General features: G+C 40.9%; 1 protein-coding gene across 2 annotated transcripts in view; it reads right to left on the reverse strand.

Annotated features, from left to right (window-relative positions):
- The window catches only part of LOC129440223 (multiple epidermal growth factor-like domains protein 9), a 92,989-nt gene that overhangs the window by 7,091 nt on the left and 67,304 nt on the right, over positions 1 to 18,594 (reverse strand). The window lies entirely within an intron of this gene.

The following is an 18,594-nucleotide window of genomic DNA, read 5'->3' on the forward strand; positions in this document are numbered from 1 at the left end:
TACATTACATAAGAAACTTAATATCAAACAGCAGAGAAAAATGTAGCAACATCATAAAGTGCACCCTAGCACCACACATCTACAAAATTGAAATAGTGACATCTATAAGATTGTAGTAGGATCATTACAAGAAAAGCTATATAGAGTACTGCAGGATGACGTATTTTTTGTAGGACAACCCGGAAGTTAGCAGGACATTGGTTCCCTTTCAAAAAAGCCCATACATTTTTCCCATAGACTTTTGGATTATCGCAAATAATAAGCTCTGTGTAAAACAAAAGTTAAGACACTGACATTTTGTACAAAAAGTTTATCTTTACAGATTAATACAAATTTTATGAATTTTGAAGTGTAAATGCATTTACTAGAAATATAAAAAGCCAAATTTTGACTTTTGATGAATTCATAAAAGTGGTGTTTATCTTGTAGGACAAATGTGTGCCATAAACTTTTGTTAAACACAGCGCTTATTTTTTGCAATAATCCAAAAATGAATGTATGGGTCAAAATTATATGCCAAAAAACATTAATATATGTAAAGATCATGATCCATGAAGATATTTTGCAAATTGCCTACCATAAATATATCAAAACTTCATTTTTGTGTGTGGGTACGCAGTTGCTAATGACTTCATTTAGACAACTTTACAGGCGATTATTTCATTATTTAGATTTTTTGCACCCTCAGATTGCAGATTTTGAAAATACTGTCCTATCCTGACAAACCATACATCAACACAAAGCTTATTTATTCAACTTTCAGATGATGTATAAATCTTAATAAAAAATTTGTAATAATATGTGATCTCATAAAATGATGATGATATAACTGAGAGATGGATGAGGAATGCCTTATGTAAATGTATTCTAAAATACAAATAATGTGTTGACCCATGATGACCCAAGAAAAGGACTTTTTAAGTCAACCAGTGCTCATTTAAAGAGCTGATTTTTAAACCATAGTGAGCATACAATGAACATTACTCCTCATTAAACACCCAAACATGTTTAATATCTACAGCATTAATTATCATTATTAGATGACTGCAGATGTATGAACAGACCTGCCTTTCAATCAATTATGACCCACTTTTTCTTCCTTTTTACCAGTCACACTAAACAATTTCCAAACAATACATTAACAGCAGGGCATTGGTAGGCAAGGAAGGAGCCGTAATAATAACATAATTTATCATAATATAATCCACAAATCAAAAATAAAACTAATTTGATGAATTATGCACTGTAAAAAATGTCTGTAGAAATTACAGTATTAATGGGTATTACTGCCAACTAGCTGCCAGTAACTTACTGTAGATTTTACATTTATGTTATTTACTGGCAACATTTTGTTCAAAGTTAAATGAACATGAAAAATGAAATGAAAATTTTGACTTTATCTTCTACAGTAAGTTACTGGCAACCAGCTGCAAAATTACAGCAATTTTTTTAGAGTGTGAAATAGGGTATAAAACATACTTTATATATGAAGAGTTTGGTTCTGAAACACAATAAATGGCATTTTTTTAAATGAGTTACCACCAAAATCAGTATTGTATCAGGTCAGTATTAAAAAGTCAATTCTTCATTTTACGCAAAATCCAATATCTGCCGTATTGTTCTGCCATCTGTCAGCTGATTGCTGTAAAAAAAAGTTCAGCGATGACGTCCCAAGGATGACAAAGTAAGTGTTAAAGTTTATTTTTTATCAGTGTATACCACTAGTCAACTAAATGAATATAACATGGAAAAGATGAATGCACATTTATACATTGATTCAAAAGATTTATAGCATTTTGAAAAGAAAACTTGTCATGGATTTATTGCATTTTGTGAAAAATAATCCGTTTTTGTAATAAATCTTTGAAAATCAAATTAGGATTTGAAATTTTAAGGTTATTACAACCTAAAGATGTTATGTGAAAGTTTGTAACAGAAAACAGTGTTTTTCATCTTGTCACTTTCTTGGTATAGAAAACACGTTTTTACCCAAATTAGTCTAAATAGATTTACTGCGTTTTGGAACCAAACTCTTCATATATATAATTGGTGAACAGTTACATGACACGAAGGCTGTCTCCACGTAGCTGTGATTGGCTGTTTATATGGCACTACCAATGCTAATGGCAGTCTATGATGTTGGCCCTATAAGGTCCCTTAACACTTCACTTTTGATCATATCCAAATTAAAATGGAATTGATATGACTTGCGAGCCGTTTTTTTTATAGAACAAATTAAAGATGCAAACACTACCATCTATTCAGTACTATTTACTGCAGTGAAAGGCAACTGGTACATTGAATATACACTGTAAAATAATCTTTTTGCACTTACATTTTTAAGTTTAATCAACTAGGATTTACAAGTCATTTCAACTATCTTGACAAGTGATGAGTTGCTGTAACCTAAGAAATCAAAATCATGCAAAAATATTTTTACAGAGTACATTGGACAAACACCCAAATACTTCACTTAAGAAGACCACGGCACTAATAGAAATGAATACTAATAAAGAACAAATGCTTTCCTTAATCAAATCCTTACAAAACTTTGCATGATGGAAGAGATAAGTGCCAGTAAACGGGCGAACAAATTACTCCAAGACTGGAGAAAAGAATCAATGGTATGGCGTGACCGGGAGGAAAAAAGGAAAATAAAAGAGACTTGACCAGAAGAAGAATGAGAGGGAAGTTAAACCATGCTAAGAGGGATCCAATAAGACAGATAGTAATGTAGTTGCTGTTAATCAAATGTATCTAGCGGCAGTTTTAATGTCACATGTGAAGAGGGCAGTCAATCAGGGGGCTGTAGGACCCTCCTCTCACTAATTCCCCACACTCAGCACGAAACAGTAAAATATAAAACCTAAACCTCCAGGCAGTGATTAACACCCAAAGACTACTACACTACAGGAGCCAATTTCCCACATTTCCTAAGCAGAAGGGACTACAAACAAGAACTAAAAAAATGGTGCTAAATAGCACTAAAAGCTCGTCATCACAGGGGAACAATTTTTAGTGCTATATAGCACCTGTAAAGCACCTATGAAGAACCATCCGGATATGGTTCTATTTACAGTAGCACAATATGGTTTTACACAGGTACTACACGTACATAGGTGCACTTAAAATGGTTCCTCTATGATTACGAGCCAGTAAACCACTTTTGGTGCTATTTCGCACCGTTTGTTTTTAGAGTGTACAGTACATACAAACAAAAGCTAAAAAGGTGAAGATCAAAATAAAAGGCTACTTGAACTGTAGGCGGTTGTAACGTTGGTTAGTCTAACCGACAGCAGTAAAACTAATGTAAACACACACAGACAAAGACTCCTTTGTTTGTTCTCATCTGTATGTGTTTATTCCCAATGAGCCGTTTTCCGCTTATATCATTGGGAACGAAAACTTCACAGGAAAATTCAGCACTACCAGCAGCATACAAACATAATTCCGGCAAATCAGGAGATACGCTTCCTTATGTTGCTTTAACTGTGACTTGTGACGATAACATCTGAATTGAGGCTAGTCAATGTTTAACCATTTCATCATCGTGTACCGGTAGCAGTGTGATAGCTTTTAGCTACCTGTAGTTGTTTCTCAACGTCACAAGGGCACGCACGCAGACGCATGCACTGTTTACGTAAAGTTGACGTACTGCTTAGACAGGTACAATACAGGCATAAACATGAATAGATACTCCAGCAGTTCTCACATATATTCTGACCAAAAAAGGACCCAAAACAAATTAAATATATATTCTGACAAACAGCTTCAGATAATTTAATAATCACTAAGCAGATTTTAACTTGTACAAGCCACAAATACACATAACTATACTGTATACAGACACACAAATACACACATTCAAAACAAAGCTGTACTCTTTTGATCTGAAGATATTCCTTATCTTTTCATATTTCAGTTCTCTTCACCTTTTAAAAGTGTTGGACATAAGCGGCAGAGTTTTTTATAAACCGCCAAATCAAAGCTGAAGATCTAGCAGAACAGAGCAAGCGACCTCATCTCAATTAGAGCAACTGAAGCTGTTGGCAGATAACAAGGCAACCAGTGCGAAGACATTTCCAATGCAAATTCAGCCAGCATATGCAAATCAAACAACCATTTCAAACCGGCACTGGCAAGGAGAACAGAAAGGTACACTTACTGTAGCAAGTATACTACAAGCTACAAAATATACTAATGTAGTGGCAAATGCAACATACCATTACATACTGTATAACATATACCATGTGCTTACTGTTATCTCTTAAGGCAAAATAATAAATGCTCCCTCATTTGTAAGATGGTTTAAATAAGAGTGTCTGCTAAATGATTCACGAGATCGCTGTAGAAGATGTCTCTAAAAAAGACAACAAAACCATGGGACTCACAGTATGATTAAATATGTGACCCATTACCTTAATAATGCGTGTTGCCATTGCCTTGATATTGCGTGCTTCTGAGACGAGAATCATGTGATACTATGAGATGTGACGTGAACTTAAGCATCTGTGGTAATTGTGGTAATTTACTCACCACCATGTCATTTAAATTAATGTTGATGTCTTTCTTTGTTCAGTCGATAAAAAATTATGTTTTTTGAGGAAAACATTCTTTAATGGACTTCAATGGACCCCAGTTTTAATGCAGTTTAAAATTGCAGTTTTAAAGGACTCTAAACGATCCCAAATGAGGCATAAGGGTCTTATCTAGCGAAACGATTGTCATTTTTGACAAGAAAAATAAAAAATATGCACTTTTAAACCACAACTTCCCTCTTCCTCCGGCTGTGTGACGACCTCACATAATTGCGTAATGACATTGAAAGGTCACGTGTTACATATATACGCACAACCGGCGCAACGTCATAGAATGTCTCTGAACAGGTTCACGCCCACTTTTGGGGGAAAACAGACTAGACGTTCCATTGGCTTCCATTCAAAATAGCGGAACAAAGCAGCCCCTGTACACAGCCGGCAGGCGCAAACAACCCACGAAATCACCCAGATTAAACATGCTGAGTAACTATCTGTCCACCCTGCCTGCCATAGAGCGCGAAAGATACATTAACATATTTAATTTGGTCAATATAAAAACATGTCTCTTTCATTCTCCCAGTACCAAATTTGTGTAACAACGCTCCCTATTGTCCAGAGGTGTCTTACCCGGACATTTTACTCGTACCTCAACGAGTCAACAGGGAAGCAAGTGAATGATTTTACTTCGTATTTGAAAGTTACTTCGTATTTATTTATTATGTCTTTATATTTAGAGTAATGAGTGTTATGATTTCGGTCTTATTGGCTGCTTTGTCTTTGTTTCACTATGTGTTGTGTTTTTGTTTTGACAGCTCCACACGTGCGCGTCTTCCACCTGGTGATCTCATTACCTCTGACTTCTCTCACCTGCGACCCGCACCTGATTCTCATTATTGTCCAATCCGGTTTGATTTAAATTCCCCTCGTTTCCTTTGTTCTTTGCAAGTTCGTCTTTGTATGTACCTGCCCGCTAGCTTGTCTAGTTCCAGACTTGTTGTGTCTAGTATTCTGTTTCTCGTATTGGATTATTCACCGAGCTCTCTGCTGCCTTGCCTCTTAGATTTCCCCGTCCTGCCGTCAGTCTCTCCCGATTGGTGTGTCAACCGTCATTCATCTGAAGACACTCTGTCTGTGGTTTCTCCGAGCGCTGCTCCACTCCTTGCGCTGTCCAGCCGCAGTGCGCTCTCGGGCGCGTAATTCTGCGCTTCACTCGGACCACTACAGTGCGCTGTCCAGCACGGACTCTGCTGATGTATTGACCGCCTCTCTCTCTCTCCCACCAGGATTCTCTCTCTGTGCCCTGTGAGGATTTCAGCAAGTGTTTATTTAAGTGGATGTCCTACAGTGTTTCCCACTTTGAGTTTTTGCATTTACACACACACACATACTAATACATGAAGACATTGACTGTTTTTTATTATACATACCCACTGATTCTATTTCATTAAAAACCCTCTGCGTTGGGATCCTTGAGTTGTGTCGTTCCTAACAGGACGAACTTGCCAAGTTATGGATCCCGCGGAGGTTGATGCCCTCCGATCTGCTCTCGCCCAGCAGGGCTCATGGTTAGGCCAACACTCGGCCCGTCTCACCACCACGACACAGGAGGTCGAGGATTTATCCACACGCATGTCCGACCTTTCCTCTCGCCTTGACCAAGTGCGGCAGAACACCTCACAACCTAGTCAGCAGCATGAGACGGAGCCCCATGCCTCAGCCCCACCACCATATGATGGCGATCCTGCCTCCTGTCGAGCGTTTTTATCACAATGTTCCTTAATCTTTGCCCTCCAGCCACGTCGTTATGCTTCTGAGCGCACCCGGGTTGCATATGTCATTACCCTGCTGACTGGCAAGGCTCGTGAGTGGGCTACAGCTGTGTGGGATGCCGGCGATCCTTGCTGCCGATCCTTTGATGAATTTCGCGAGGAGATGGAGAAACTTTTTGATCGCTCCGTTCGCGGGGACGCCGCTGCGGCTCGGTTGGCACATTTGGTCCAAGGAAAACACTCTGTCACCGAGTACGCCATCAAGTTCAAGACCTTAGCGGCTGCCTGCCACTGGAACGAAGCGGCTCTTCGAGCGCAGTTTGTCGAGGGGTTGACAGACGGGCTTCAGGATGAGATCGCTGTTCACGATCGTCCCCCCACTCTGGATGCCATCATTGATCTTGCTCTTCGGATCGAAGCTCGGAGGATGCTTCGCAGTCAGCGCCGTTCTCTGCGTCAACGTGTGTTTGTGGATGAGACTTCCATTTCTTCCTTGGCCCCTGTGTCACCCCCAGCCGAGTCGGAACCTATGCAACTGGGGCGCATGCGCCTGTCACAGAGAGAGAGAGAGAGGCGGTTACAGAATGCCCTCTGTCTCTATTGTGGAAAGCCCGGACATTTCGCCAAGACTTGCCCGTTAAAAGCCACCGCCCATCAGTGAATACGGGAGTCCTGGTGGGCGCCACTTCTTCTAAACTCTCCCCAGTTTCCAGTACCCAACTCCCCGTCATGTTGTCCTTCGCCGGGCGGGACTATCCATCCACTGCCCTTCTCGACTCTGGCGCAGAGGGCAACTTCATTGATGAAGCGCTGGTTCGCGCCTGGGGTATCTCGGTTGTCCCTCTCCAATCCCCTTTGGATGTCTGGTCCCTTAAGGGGCAGCAGATGGCGCGGATTACACACTGCACTTCTCCTGTGAGTCTCTCTGTGTCTGGTAATCATCGTGAGGAGATTGTGTTGCATATCCTTCATGCATCTCTATCTCCTATTATTTTAGGGCATGGATGGTTAGCGCAACACAATCCTCACGTTGATTGGCAGCATAGTATTATCTTGTCTTGGTCTCAGTCTTGTCATGTGTCATGTCTTGGTTCTGCTGTTTCTGGTTCTGTTCTTTCTCTTCCTCAGGTTCCGGCAGTCGATTTGACCGGGGTCCCGGCGGAGTATGCGGATATCGCTCAGGTGTTTAGTAAAGCCCGGGCCACCTCCCTTCCTCCTCACCGGCCATATGATTGCGCTATTGATCTCCTCCCCGGCACTTCTCCGCCTAAAGGTAGACTTTACTCTTTGTCGAGTCCTGAGAGAGAGGCTATGGACCAGTATATTAATGATGCCCTGCGTGCCGGTCTCATCCGTCCCTCCACCTCGCCCGCAGGGGCGGGGTTTTTCTTTGTTGAAAAGAAAGACGGCTCCCTGCGTCCTTGTATTGATTATAGGGGATTGAATGACATTACTGTTAAGAATAGGTACCCCCTTCCTTTAATGTCTACTGCGTTTGAGCTTTTGCAGGGAGCGCAGGTCTTTACTAAGCTAGATTTACGCAATGCCTATCATCTGGTGCGTATAAGAGAGGGAGATGAGTGGAAGACAGCATTTAATACCCCTACTGGACACTTTGAGTACTGCGTTTTGCCTTTCGGGCTTTGTAACGCTCCCTCAGTCTTCCAAACTCTGGTCAATGATGTGCTGAGAGACATGATTAACAAGTTTGTCTTTGTGTACATAGATGATATTCTCATCTTTTCCCCCTCTATGCAGGAACACACTCAGCATGTCCGCCGAGTCTTACGCCGGTTGTTAGAGAATAAGTTGTATGTTAAGGCGGAGAAGTGCGAATTCCATCGTAAGTCAGTTTCGTTCTTGGGTTTTGTTGTCGCCCCAGGTGAGATCCGTCCTGATCCAGCCAAGATCAAAGCGGTAGCCGAATGGCCAGTCCCCGAGTCCCGTAAGGATTTATTAAGGTTTCTGGGTTTCGCCAATTTTTACCGGCGATTTATCAGAAATTATGGTCAGGTTGCTCAGCCTCTTACTGCTCTCACATCCACTAAGGAGAGGTTTGTCTGGAATTCTAGTGCTCAGGAGGCCTTTGATAATTTAAAGTCCCGGTTTATCTCTGCTCCTGTTCTCTCTATTCCAGATCCGGCTGCTCAATTTATTGTGGAGGTGGATGCTTCGGATGTCGGGGTAGGCGCCGTTTTGTCTCAGCGGTCTGTTAAGGATGGCAAGGTGCATCCCTGTGCCTTTTTCTCCCATCGGTTAAACCCAGCAGAGCGAAATTATGACATAGGTAATCGGGAGCTGCTGGCGGTCAGACTAGCTTTGGGTGAGTGGCGTCACTGGTTGGAGGGGACCTCGGAGCCCTTCCTGGTCTGGACAGATCATAAAAATCTCGAATACATCCGTTCAGCCAGGAGGTTATCTTCTCGTCAGGCTCGTTGGGCACTCTTCTTTGACAGATTTAACTTCACCCTCTCGTACCGGCCCGGTTCTAAGAATACCAAGCCCGACGCTCTCTCTCGTTTGTTCGAAAGTCCCGGTTCTGATGGGGACGAAACCATCCTCCCTGAGGGGCGGGTGGTGGGTGCCCTGCGCTGGGGAATAGAACAACGGGTGAGACGGGCCGGCCGGGAGGGGGAAGTGCCAGAGGGGTGCCCAGCGGGTCGATTGTGGGTGCCAGTTGCGCTTCGCTCCGAGGTCATCCGGTGGGGTCACGAGTCCAAGTTTGTTTGCCATCCGGGGGTTCGGAGAACGCTGGCTACCGTACGTCAGCGTTTCTGGTGGCCCTCTATGGGTCCCGATGTCAGACAGTTTGTGTTAGCCTGTCAGGTTTGTGCCCGCAATAAGGCCTCTCATCAAGCCCCTATTGGTCTGCTTAAACCGTTACCCATCCCCTCTCGTCCTTGGTCACATATCGCCATTGATTTTGTAACCAATTTGCCTAGTTCTAAGGGAAACACTGTTGTTTTGACCATTGTGGACCGCTTCTCTAAGGCGGTTCATTTTGTCCCTTTGCCCAAATTACCCACTGCCAAGGAAACTGCCCAGGTAATGATCGAACACGTCTTTCGCTTACATGGTCTGCCCACAGACGTTGTTTCAGATAGGGGTCCTCAGTTTATTTCTCGTTTCTGGCAGGAATTTTGTAGACAAATAGGCTCCACAGCTAGCTTGTCTTCAGGGTATCATCCTCAGACCAACGGGCAATGTGAACGGGCTAACCAAGATTTAGGTAGAGCTCTCCGCTGTCTGACATCGCAATATCCGAGCTCCTGGTGCCAACAGTTACCCTGGGTTGAATACGCCCATAATTCTCTCCCTGTTTCTTCCCTTAACATGTCCCCTTTTGAGGCGTCCATGGGGTTTCAGCCCCCTTTATTCCCGTCACAAGAACCTGATGCGGTGGTTCCGTCTGCACTAGCTTTTGTCCGTCGTTGCAAACGCACCTGGAGAAAGGCTAGATTTACATTACGTCAGGTTTCCAGACGAACCAAAGCCGCGGCCGATCGTCACCGTAGAACCGCGCCCCGCTTTATCTGTGGGCAGAAAGTATGGCTTTCGTCCAAGGATTTACCTCTCCGTGAGCCTTCTCGCAAGCTGGCTCCACGATTCCTTGGGCCATACAGCATTGTTAAGGTTATTAATCCCGTGACGGTCAGGCTCAGATTGCCCCCAGCACTCGGTCGGGTTCACCCAGTTTTTCATGTGTCTAAACTGAAGCCTGTGTATTTTTCCCACCTTAATCCTGTTCCCTCTGCCCCCACCCCTCCCACCCCTCAGCTTATAGATGGTGCCCCTGTGTATTCAGTTAAATCTTTACTGGATGTGCGTCGCCGGGGTAGGGGATTTCAATATCTCGTTGACTGGGAAGGATATGGTCCGGAGGAGAGGTGTTGGGTACCGGCCCGGGACATTCTGGACCCTGGGCTGATAGAGGATCTCCGCCGGCGACGGGGTGAGCCTCCTCATGGACCGCCCGGTGGCGGTCGTGGGGGGGGAGTCCTGTTATGATTTCGGTCTTATTGGCTGCTTTGTCTTTGTTTCACTATGTGTTGTGTTTTTGTTTTGACAGCTCCACACGTGCGCGTCTTCCACCTGGTGATCTCATTACCTCTGACTTCTCTCACCTGCGACCCGCACCTGATTCTCATTATTGTCCAATCCGGTTTGATTTAAATTCCCCTCGTTTCCTTTGTTCTTTGCAAGTTCGTCTTTGTATGTACCTGCCCGCTAGCTTGCCTAGTTCCAGTCTTGTTGTGTCTAGTATTCTGTTTCTCGTATTGGATTATTCACCGAGCTCTCTGCTGCCTTGCCTCTTAGATTTCCCCGTCCTGCCGTCAGTCTCTCCCGATTGGTGTGTCAACCGTCATTCATCTGAAGACACTCTGTCTGTGGTTTCTCCGAGCGCTGCTCCACTCCTTGCGCTGTCCAGCCGCAGTGCGCTCTCGGGCGCGTAATTCTGCGCTTCACTCGGACCACTACAGTGCGCTGTCCAGCACGGACTCTGCTGATGTATTGACCGCCTCTCTCTCTCTCCCACCAGGATTCTCTCTCTGTGCCCTGTGAGGATTTCAGCAAGTGTTTATTTAAGTGGATGTCCTACAGTGTTTCCCACTTAGAGTGTTTTGCATTTACACACACACACATACTAATACATGAAGACATTGACTGTTTTTTATTATACATACCCACTGATTCTATTTCATTAAAAACCCTCTGCATTGGGATCCTTGAGTTGTGTCGTTCCTAACAATGAGTGCACTTTTCCGTCGAGTCATACAACTAACTGGCTTAGCAATATTTCCAGCTATCACTGGATGGCGTTGTTACACAAATTTGACGCTGCTGAAAGGGACATGCTCTTACACTGACCAAATTAAATGTGTTAATGCATCTTTCGGGTTCTATGGCGGGCAGGGGGGACAGATAATTACTCAACATGTTTAATCTGAGTGATTTCATAAGCTATTTACGCCTGCCGGCTGTGTAAAAACGTTGCTTTGTTCCGCTATTTTGAATGGAAGCCAATGGAAGGGCTGCTTTTCTATCACCCAAAAAGGGGCGGTGACGAAATTTACAGTCAAGTTCCCGGATGTGCTGGTAGTCCGTATGAAACGCACATTTGCGGACCATTTTAAACAATAAACTGACACAAAGACATTAATTAGTATCATTCCACATACAACAATGTCAGAATGGTCCTCTTTCTCCACACTTGTAAACACTGGGGCATAGTTTCGCATACGTCATCCGTGACCTCTTGACGTGATGACGTATTGCGTGAGGTCGCACTGGCGTGTCACACAACCGAAGGAAGATGAGAAGTTGTGGTTTAAAAGTGCATATTTTTTATTTTTCTTGCCAAAAATTTCGCTAGATAAGACCCTTATGCCTCGTTTGGGATCGTTTAGAATCCTTTGAAACTGCATTAAAACTGTTAAGTGTTGGGGTCCATTAAAATGAGAAAAATCCTGGAATGTTTTCTTCAAAAAACATAATTTCTTCTCGACTGAACAAGAAAGACATCAACATTTTGGATGACATGGTGGTGAGTAAATTATCTGGAATTTTTTTTAAAGAAAGTTGACTAATCCTTTAAACAGTATCTAAAAGCTTACATTTCCTTGCATAATCTTAAAGGTTTGAATAAAGGTTTGACCAACACATTGGTAGAAAGACATTACACAACTCCTGCGTCAATGTCAGTGCTAGTGTTTCCTGTGATGTGATTTAAGTGATGGGGTGCTGTATGGCCAGTCTTTAAAATGGCTGTGAGTACTGCGGGATGCATTCAGACTGCAGATGACTGTAGACACACAGTGAGAGGAAGAGAGGAAAAGAGTCACTCAACAGAATGGTGATTAAAACTGAACAATACGAGTCAATATGAGGCATTATTGCATGTTGTGTTATGAGGTATCTAAAGTTTTCTTTTGCTCTATAATTATTATCATTTTCACGATCCCAGTCTGTTCCCTGAGTTGTTTCCCTGTTTATTCCCTTCTGTCATTAAAGAACTCTATTTCCCACGATGCACCACGGCCCCCTCACCTGTCTCCATTTTGCCTCCACCCACACGTGTCAGCGATCTACCTCATCTACTCCACTCCATATAAGCTTACTCTATTTCCCCCATTGCTGTATGTTATGCTGTGTTTGATTGTTAGTCCTGTTTTGAAATGTGGATATTAAAGCCCCCATCACCCCCGTAACAATAATATCTCTCCTACATGATTCAAAGTGAGATGAATGGTTTGCTAACTGCTGTATGATGTGTACAGTACACTCATTATCTCCTTTTACTCAACCGTAGCCAAATCAAAAGCCCAATTTCTTAGGTGTGAAAATGATTTCTTTGATTGCTCAATGTCACGTTCTTGTTTTATCACTTCAAATTTGATGTTTTAGCTACATTTCACTATCACACCGTAAGACTGTGCAGGATTAATGGCATTCATCCAAAGGTTAATTGTGATTGAATTGGTTAGTAGCACTCAGAGCAAGGGCACACCACTTTGCAATTATCCTGAAAGTTATTACAAGTGACAATGTTCCAACAATACCTTGATATATTTTGCTATTAAAGAGCCATTTTAAGAAACTACTTCAGCATCTTGTGATAGTTGAGCAGCAGAGATATTGCCCCCGCTGTGCAGTGTAAGGTGTACACAAATGACCCAAACCATGAGCTTTATTCTTGTGCTAAGTGACCTTTTCAGGTATGCACAGGTGTGAATTATTTACTGCCATTCTCCTATTGGTGCGCTGACATTTTGATATATTTCCATTGTTAGAAGTGGAACCTGATAAAACCCCATTAGATCTATAGAGATGTTCAGTGGGCTAAAGTCGGGCTGACGCCGCATTCTGCCCTTTGCTAATAAAAGTGCGGCCTTGATGGGTAAATGAGGAATTTATTTAACACTCTGTGCTCCCCTGTACCTCATCAAACCGCATCATTGGGGATTTACATGAAGAATAAAATAAGGTCTGTTGGCTAATCAGGCTCTGGTCTGACTGTGCTGGTTTTTGCATTTCATTACCATAATCACCAATCCTCAAGGGTGGAACCTGGAGTTCCTTATAATTACAGCGTGGGCCGCTTTTTGGGTTTAGACATAATGATGAGATGCCTCTGTTTACACATATGTTAAATTTTCTTATTAAATACTATGATTAACATTTAATTTTTTTTACCATAATCTCGAAATGCTGTTTAGCAGTCACTTTGTTGAATCCAAAGAGAAAGCAGATATGGGTGATTCTCACGAAATCCAGTTTTAGAAGGTGTCCAGGATCAGAATTTTTAAAAAGCCCTTGAAGCCAATTATTTTTTTTGCACATATAAGATTAAGGTCTAAACGTAATATAACTATTATTTTTAGAGGATTTAAAAAATATTTCCTATAGAATTATTTAAATTTTTTAGATTATCATTATCAAAAATGATCATTACCGCAACATATTACATTAAATATATGCATTTACATACTCATGTTTCGGTAATGAGAACTAAAAAGTTGTCTTGGTACTAAATTAAAATTAAAAAACTTTTATCTGGAGAGAAAAAAATAAGAACTGCTTACCTGGTAGCCATCTTGAGTGTCACAGTCAATTATGTCCCTCCCAACATATTTTTTTTTTTGAAAATGTTAGTTCCTTGAGGGCTTAAACAATAATTGGAAATTGTTTTGGAGGATTAGAAAATTGGTCTTGGACACATTTATATTCGTTATTATTGTCTCTACATCACCAAATACCACATGTTTCTTTACAGTAAATGTTTATAGTATAACATGCACTGAAGCGCTTTATTTTTTTTAGATTTTTTAATTATACATTTTCCATGTCAAAGAACCCAAATCCAGTCATGGACATGTTGCGGTAATGAAAATTTTCCCCTTAAATGTGGAAAAACAACAACATTGGTTGAAATCATGTGCAAAATAGTACGTGAAGAGATGTTTGTAACTGTATGCTTCTTATTTTGATACTTTTACTTTGCATTTACTTTTTATCAAAATGAAATTTTTGTCTAATTTCGAGAGAATCACCCATATGCAAGACCCCTTGTCTGATGTCAAAAGTCATCTTTATGGGGTAATCTCCTAAATCCAAGGTAAAGGTGCTTCACGATACCATAGAAGAACCATTGAGAGAGAGAGATAAAGAGAGAGAGAGTGAGCTCTGGGTAGATACATTGGCTTGCGCTTACTGTATTTCCCATTTATAAACCAAATACAGCTTTAAATACTTTTATGCTGTGCTTAATATTATATACATTTGGGTCAAATTACACTCTTAAAAATAAAGTTGCTACACGATACCACAGAAGAACAATTTCTGGTTGTATAAAAAAAGAACACTTAAAGCTCACGTAACACACGCTGTTTCTGCATTTCTGATATTAATCTGGAGTACCTATAGAGTAGTATGACATCCTTTATATCTCTGAAGAGTCTTTAGTTTAATCAGATTTATAAAAGAAAGATTAGCTTTACCGAATCTTTCCGATAACGTACGAAAAAATCAAGAAGGAGGAGTTATAACACGGGAGGAGCGAGTACGAGTCATGCAACACTATACAACACTGTTTTAACTTATGATTCACTACATGTTCGTGTCATTTATATAATATACACGCGCCTATTTCCAACATAAGACAGAAGTCTTACTTACCACGTGTAACTCGTCATGACCCGGTTCTGAAAATCCACAGCATCAAACACACACGCAAAACTCCGCTGTTAATCCGGATAATAAACTATATCCATTGTTTCCATAAGGCTGGATGTCTTCTCCTTACATCCAAAAACACACTTCTTCTTGTGCCATTGTTGAGTTTTGAAATTAAACAAAGCTGAGTGGCTGAGTAAGCTGTTAGCAAGCTCTAGCGTCTCCCGCTGACTGACGGCTGGGCGGGGTTTTCCGGGGGAAGTTTTCCGGCGGAAGCCCATATAAAGAAGTGATACGTATCGAAAACCCCTGAAACGTCAGTTAGAACTGCAATCGAAAAAAACTAGCCGAAACTTGTACGAACCCTGGCGAAGTGCATTCGGCACAGAAATACTCTGAAACACGCCCAACTGCGGTTTTGACACTTTGCCTACGTTTAGCATGAGGAAACAACTCTATAACTGTGTTAATAAGTCAGAATGCTTGAAATACCATTAAACCCCCCCTTTAACATCTAAATAACATTACTATTTCATAAAAGGTTCCAGGAAGGTTGAGGAACCAAAAATGGTTATTGCACAGCATCATAAGATATTTTATTTTTAATCGCAGCTTTATTATTTATAGCATTATTTTTTATTTTAGTAATGCTGTTTCTTATGTAACATTGATGTGCACCAGCAATTTGCCTGTTTGGTTCTGATTCTACTGTACTTGGTAATATTTATCGCATTAACACTTGAGGATATAGATGCAAAAGCAATATACATGCATTAAATACTTTTGCTTAAAATCTGCTTAATCCCAGCTTCAGGCCATTCAGAAATACTGTTTTGTTGGCATACTGTAATCCATTAAGAGTCTGATAAAAAAAATGCTCATTTACAAGAAAATTTTGCATCTGAGCTGTTTAATTATTTCAGTTTAATACATTTTTGAATATTATTTTATTTTATTTACTTTTCACACCAGCCTTTTGCCAAATAATCCTTTTTGGATTACCCTTTTAGATTTACTGCTTATTTAGTTACACTGCTTTCTTTGTTATCTCTTATAAATTTTTCACATACTTTCGGTTTAGATTGCCTGTGAAGCATGTCACGTGCGTCACGTCTATAAAAAAAACGTTGTGGGCGTTTTAACACTGCAAGATCAGCACAGATGCAGCACCTGACGTGTGAAATGAAAAAGGGAGCATTTAGCACCTTGAAATTATGTGCGTGTATGTGTGCATTTGTGCTTACATTTTACATTTAACAAAACTCTGTACGTGTATCTTTAATAAATAAGAAGAACCACTGTGAGCAATTATAAATATATATTTAACTGAACTCTCACATGCCTTTAAGAGACCCCAAACAAAATTCTTCCATCATTTTCACCCTCCTGTTGTTCTGAAATCTGTACGATCTTCTTTTCCGTTGAAGGAGACAGGAAAGTTTCTGACAGCTCAGTCACCATTGCTTTCATTGTATGAAAAATATGCAGTGAAAGTGAATAATGACTGTCGGCACCTAACATTCTGCCTTTTGTGGTCTCTAGAAAAATTAAAATCAGATGGTTTGGCTGGTTAGCGTGGACAGTCAGTCCCTGCTGGTAGATTAGATAACTACACCATTCACTCTGGACAAAAAGCCTGAATTTTCTATTCACAGCTATTCAACAACAGCAGCCATGTATTCTGATGAAATACACCAGATGAGCAGCTGTCTTTCAGATTAACAGGAATACTAACCAATACAGTAAACCTTCCTGGGTTTTTCTGTAAATCTCCAGGGTTTCTGAACAGTGCAAATATAGTTGTAGCACTTAATGTGACCATGTCTGTGAAATCCAGGCTAGTCTCATAATCTAATTTTTAGATAAAGTGCATCAAAGTTTGCTATCAAACATTATTGATTTCAATCTTTTACATGACCTTACCTTAAGTCAATATTAAAGATTTTAATTTTACAAAGTGTTGTTTACATTATGTAGGATGACTTTGTGTAGAAAACAGCAAATAATGTAAAAAGATTGACTAAGCTAGGTTTTCCCAAATAGGGTCACAAATATATATTTATAAATAAATAAAAAGACAACCTTCAACTAGACAGAGATCCTGATCTTGCTTGTGTTTTACGCGACAGGTGAGTTGTTTTGATTCGTAACCCCTCAAAAATCTTACGCTATTATATCGATCACAAGATTAGTGTGTAGACTTTAATCAGTGTGTCTTTCCGCGGACGATATAATGCACATCAAGAGGTATTGTACTGCAATATAACATGACGCAACATTCAATGGTCATGTCATTTTCAAACACTTACTAAATAGAGTTTGATAAAGTTTGGTAATGTACAATCATAATTTTACATCATAAACTCACAATAAGATTTGTACTGTCAATACATTATGTGAAAAATCATTGTAGATTGTAAGTTTGTTGATCTGAACATTTTATTTTGTGCTGTGTTAACACACCATCGTATTGGACTAATACTGTAACATCTATGTGTAAGGAGGATGCAGACAAAGCGGGATCCATGTGCGGATGTTTATTAAACACAAGCCAATCTAGTAGACAAATCCAAATCGTGAGACAGAAATGGTATACAAAGGCAGGCAGGCAGTTCAGCATTAATAGGCAGTCCAATCCAAACAAACAAGTTATAGGGGTAATCCAGAGACAATAAACAGGCAAACAGGCAATGGTCAATAACAGACAAAATACAATATTTATACAATATACAAACAATATACTCAACAGATAAATGCTCGGTATGCAGGATTAGCTGGCAATTACTTTGCGTCTATACTAGGGTCGTCCCCGTGGTCGTGGTGCAGGTCGTTCGGGTCTGGCTCTGTGAAAATCTTCGATGAGATTGGGATCCAGAATGTTGTCCGAGGCTACCCAGGACCTTTCTTCTGGCCATAGCCCTCCCAATCTCAATCTCATCGAAGATTTCCACCGAGCCAGACCCAAACGACCTGCACCACGACCCTGCCGAGCGCCAGGAGGCGCTTCTAGGGGGGGATCTGTAACCTCCATACCGCCACGCCACCAGAGGGAGCCCTTCATTGCCTTGTTTCTTGTTCATGTTTTTTTTTCATGTTCATGTTTTGGTTTTGACACTTGCCTGCCTTTTGGATTACATTTTGGATTACCCTATTTAGATTTTTTTGCCTGCCCTTTTGGGATATTTAAATAAACACTCTGCATATGGATTCGTCTCTCTCTCACTTTGTGTAAGCAGCCCCCTTCACTAAAGACGACAAGACTACAATTTAGTTTTGAACATTACATGAAACCTTACATAATGAAATAAAATGATCAAACAACACAACATTTATAAGACTTAATTACTTTACCTCATCCGTCAACATGATTTCTCGTTCCCGTCTGATTGATGGCCATCAGCGGTTTAGTTAAAGACTACAAATCCCATCATTCCATGCTGCTTCAGAGCACCATTAATCTACGTCATTGTTATTGTATTGATTGTTTGGGGCCCTCTAGCGGTGAATTCTACATATTGCACTTTTAATCAGAATTTGATTCAAAACAAAACTTTAAAAAACTTGAGTTTAGTCATAAAACTAACAGGGGTTTAACAATACATTGAGATGGATCG

This window comes from Misgurnus anguillicaudatus, chromosome 22 (genome assembly GCF_027580225.2).
Source record: "Misgurnus anguillicaudatus chromosome 22, ASM2758022v2, whole genome shotgun sequence".
NCBI lineage: Eukaryota > Metazoa > Chordata > Actinopteri > Cypriniformes > Cobitidae > Misgurnus > Misgurnus anguillicaudatus.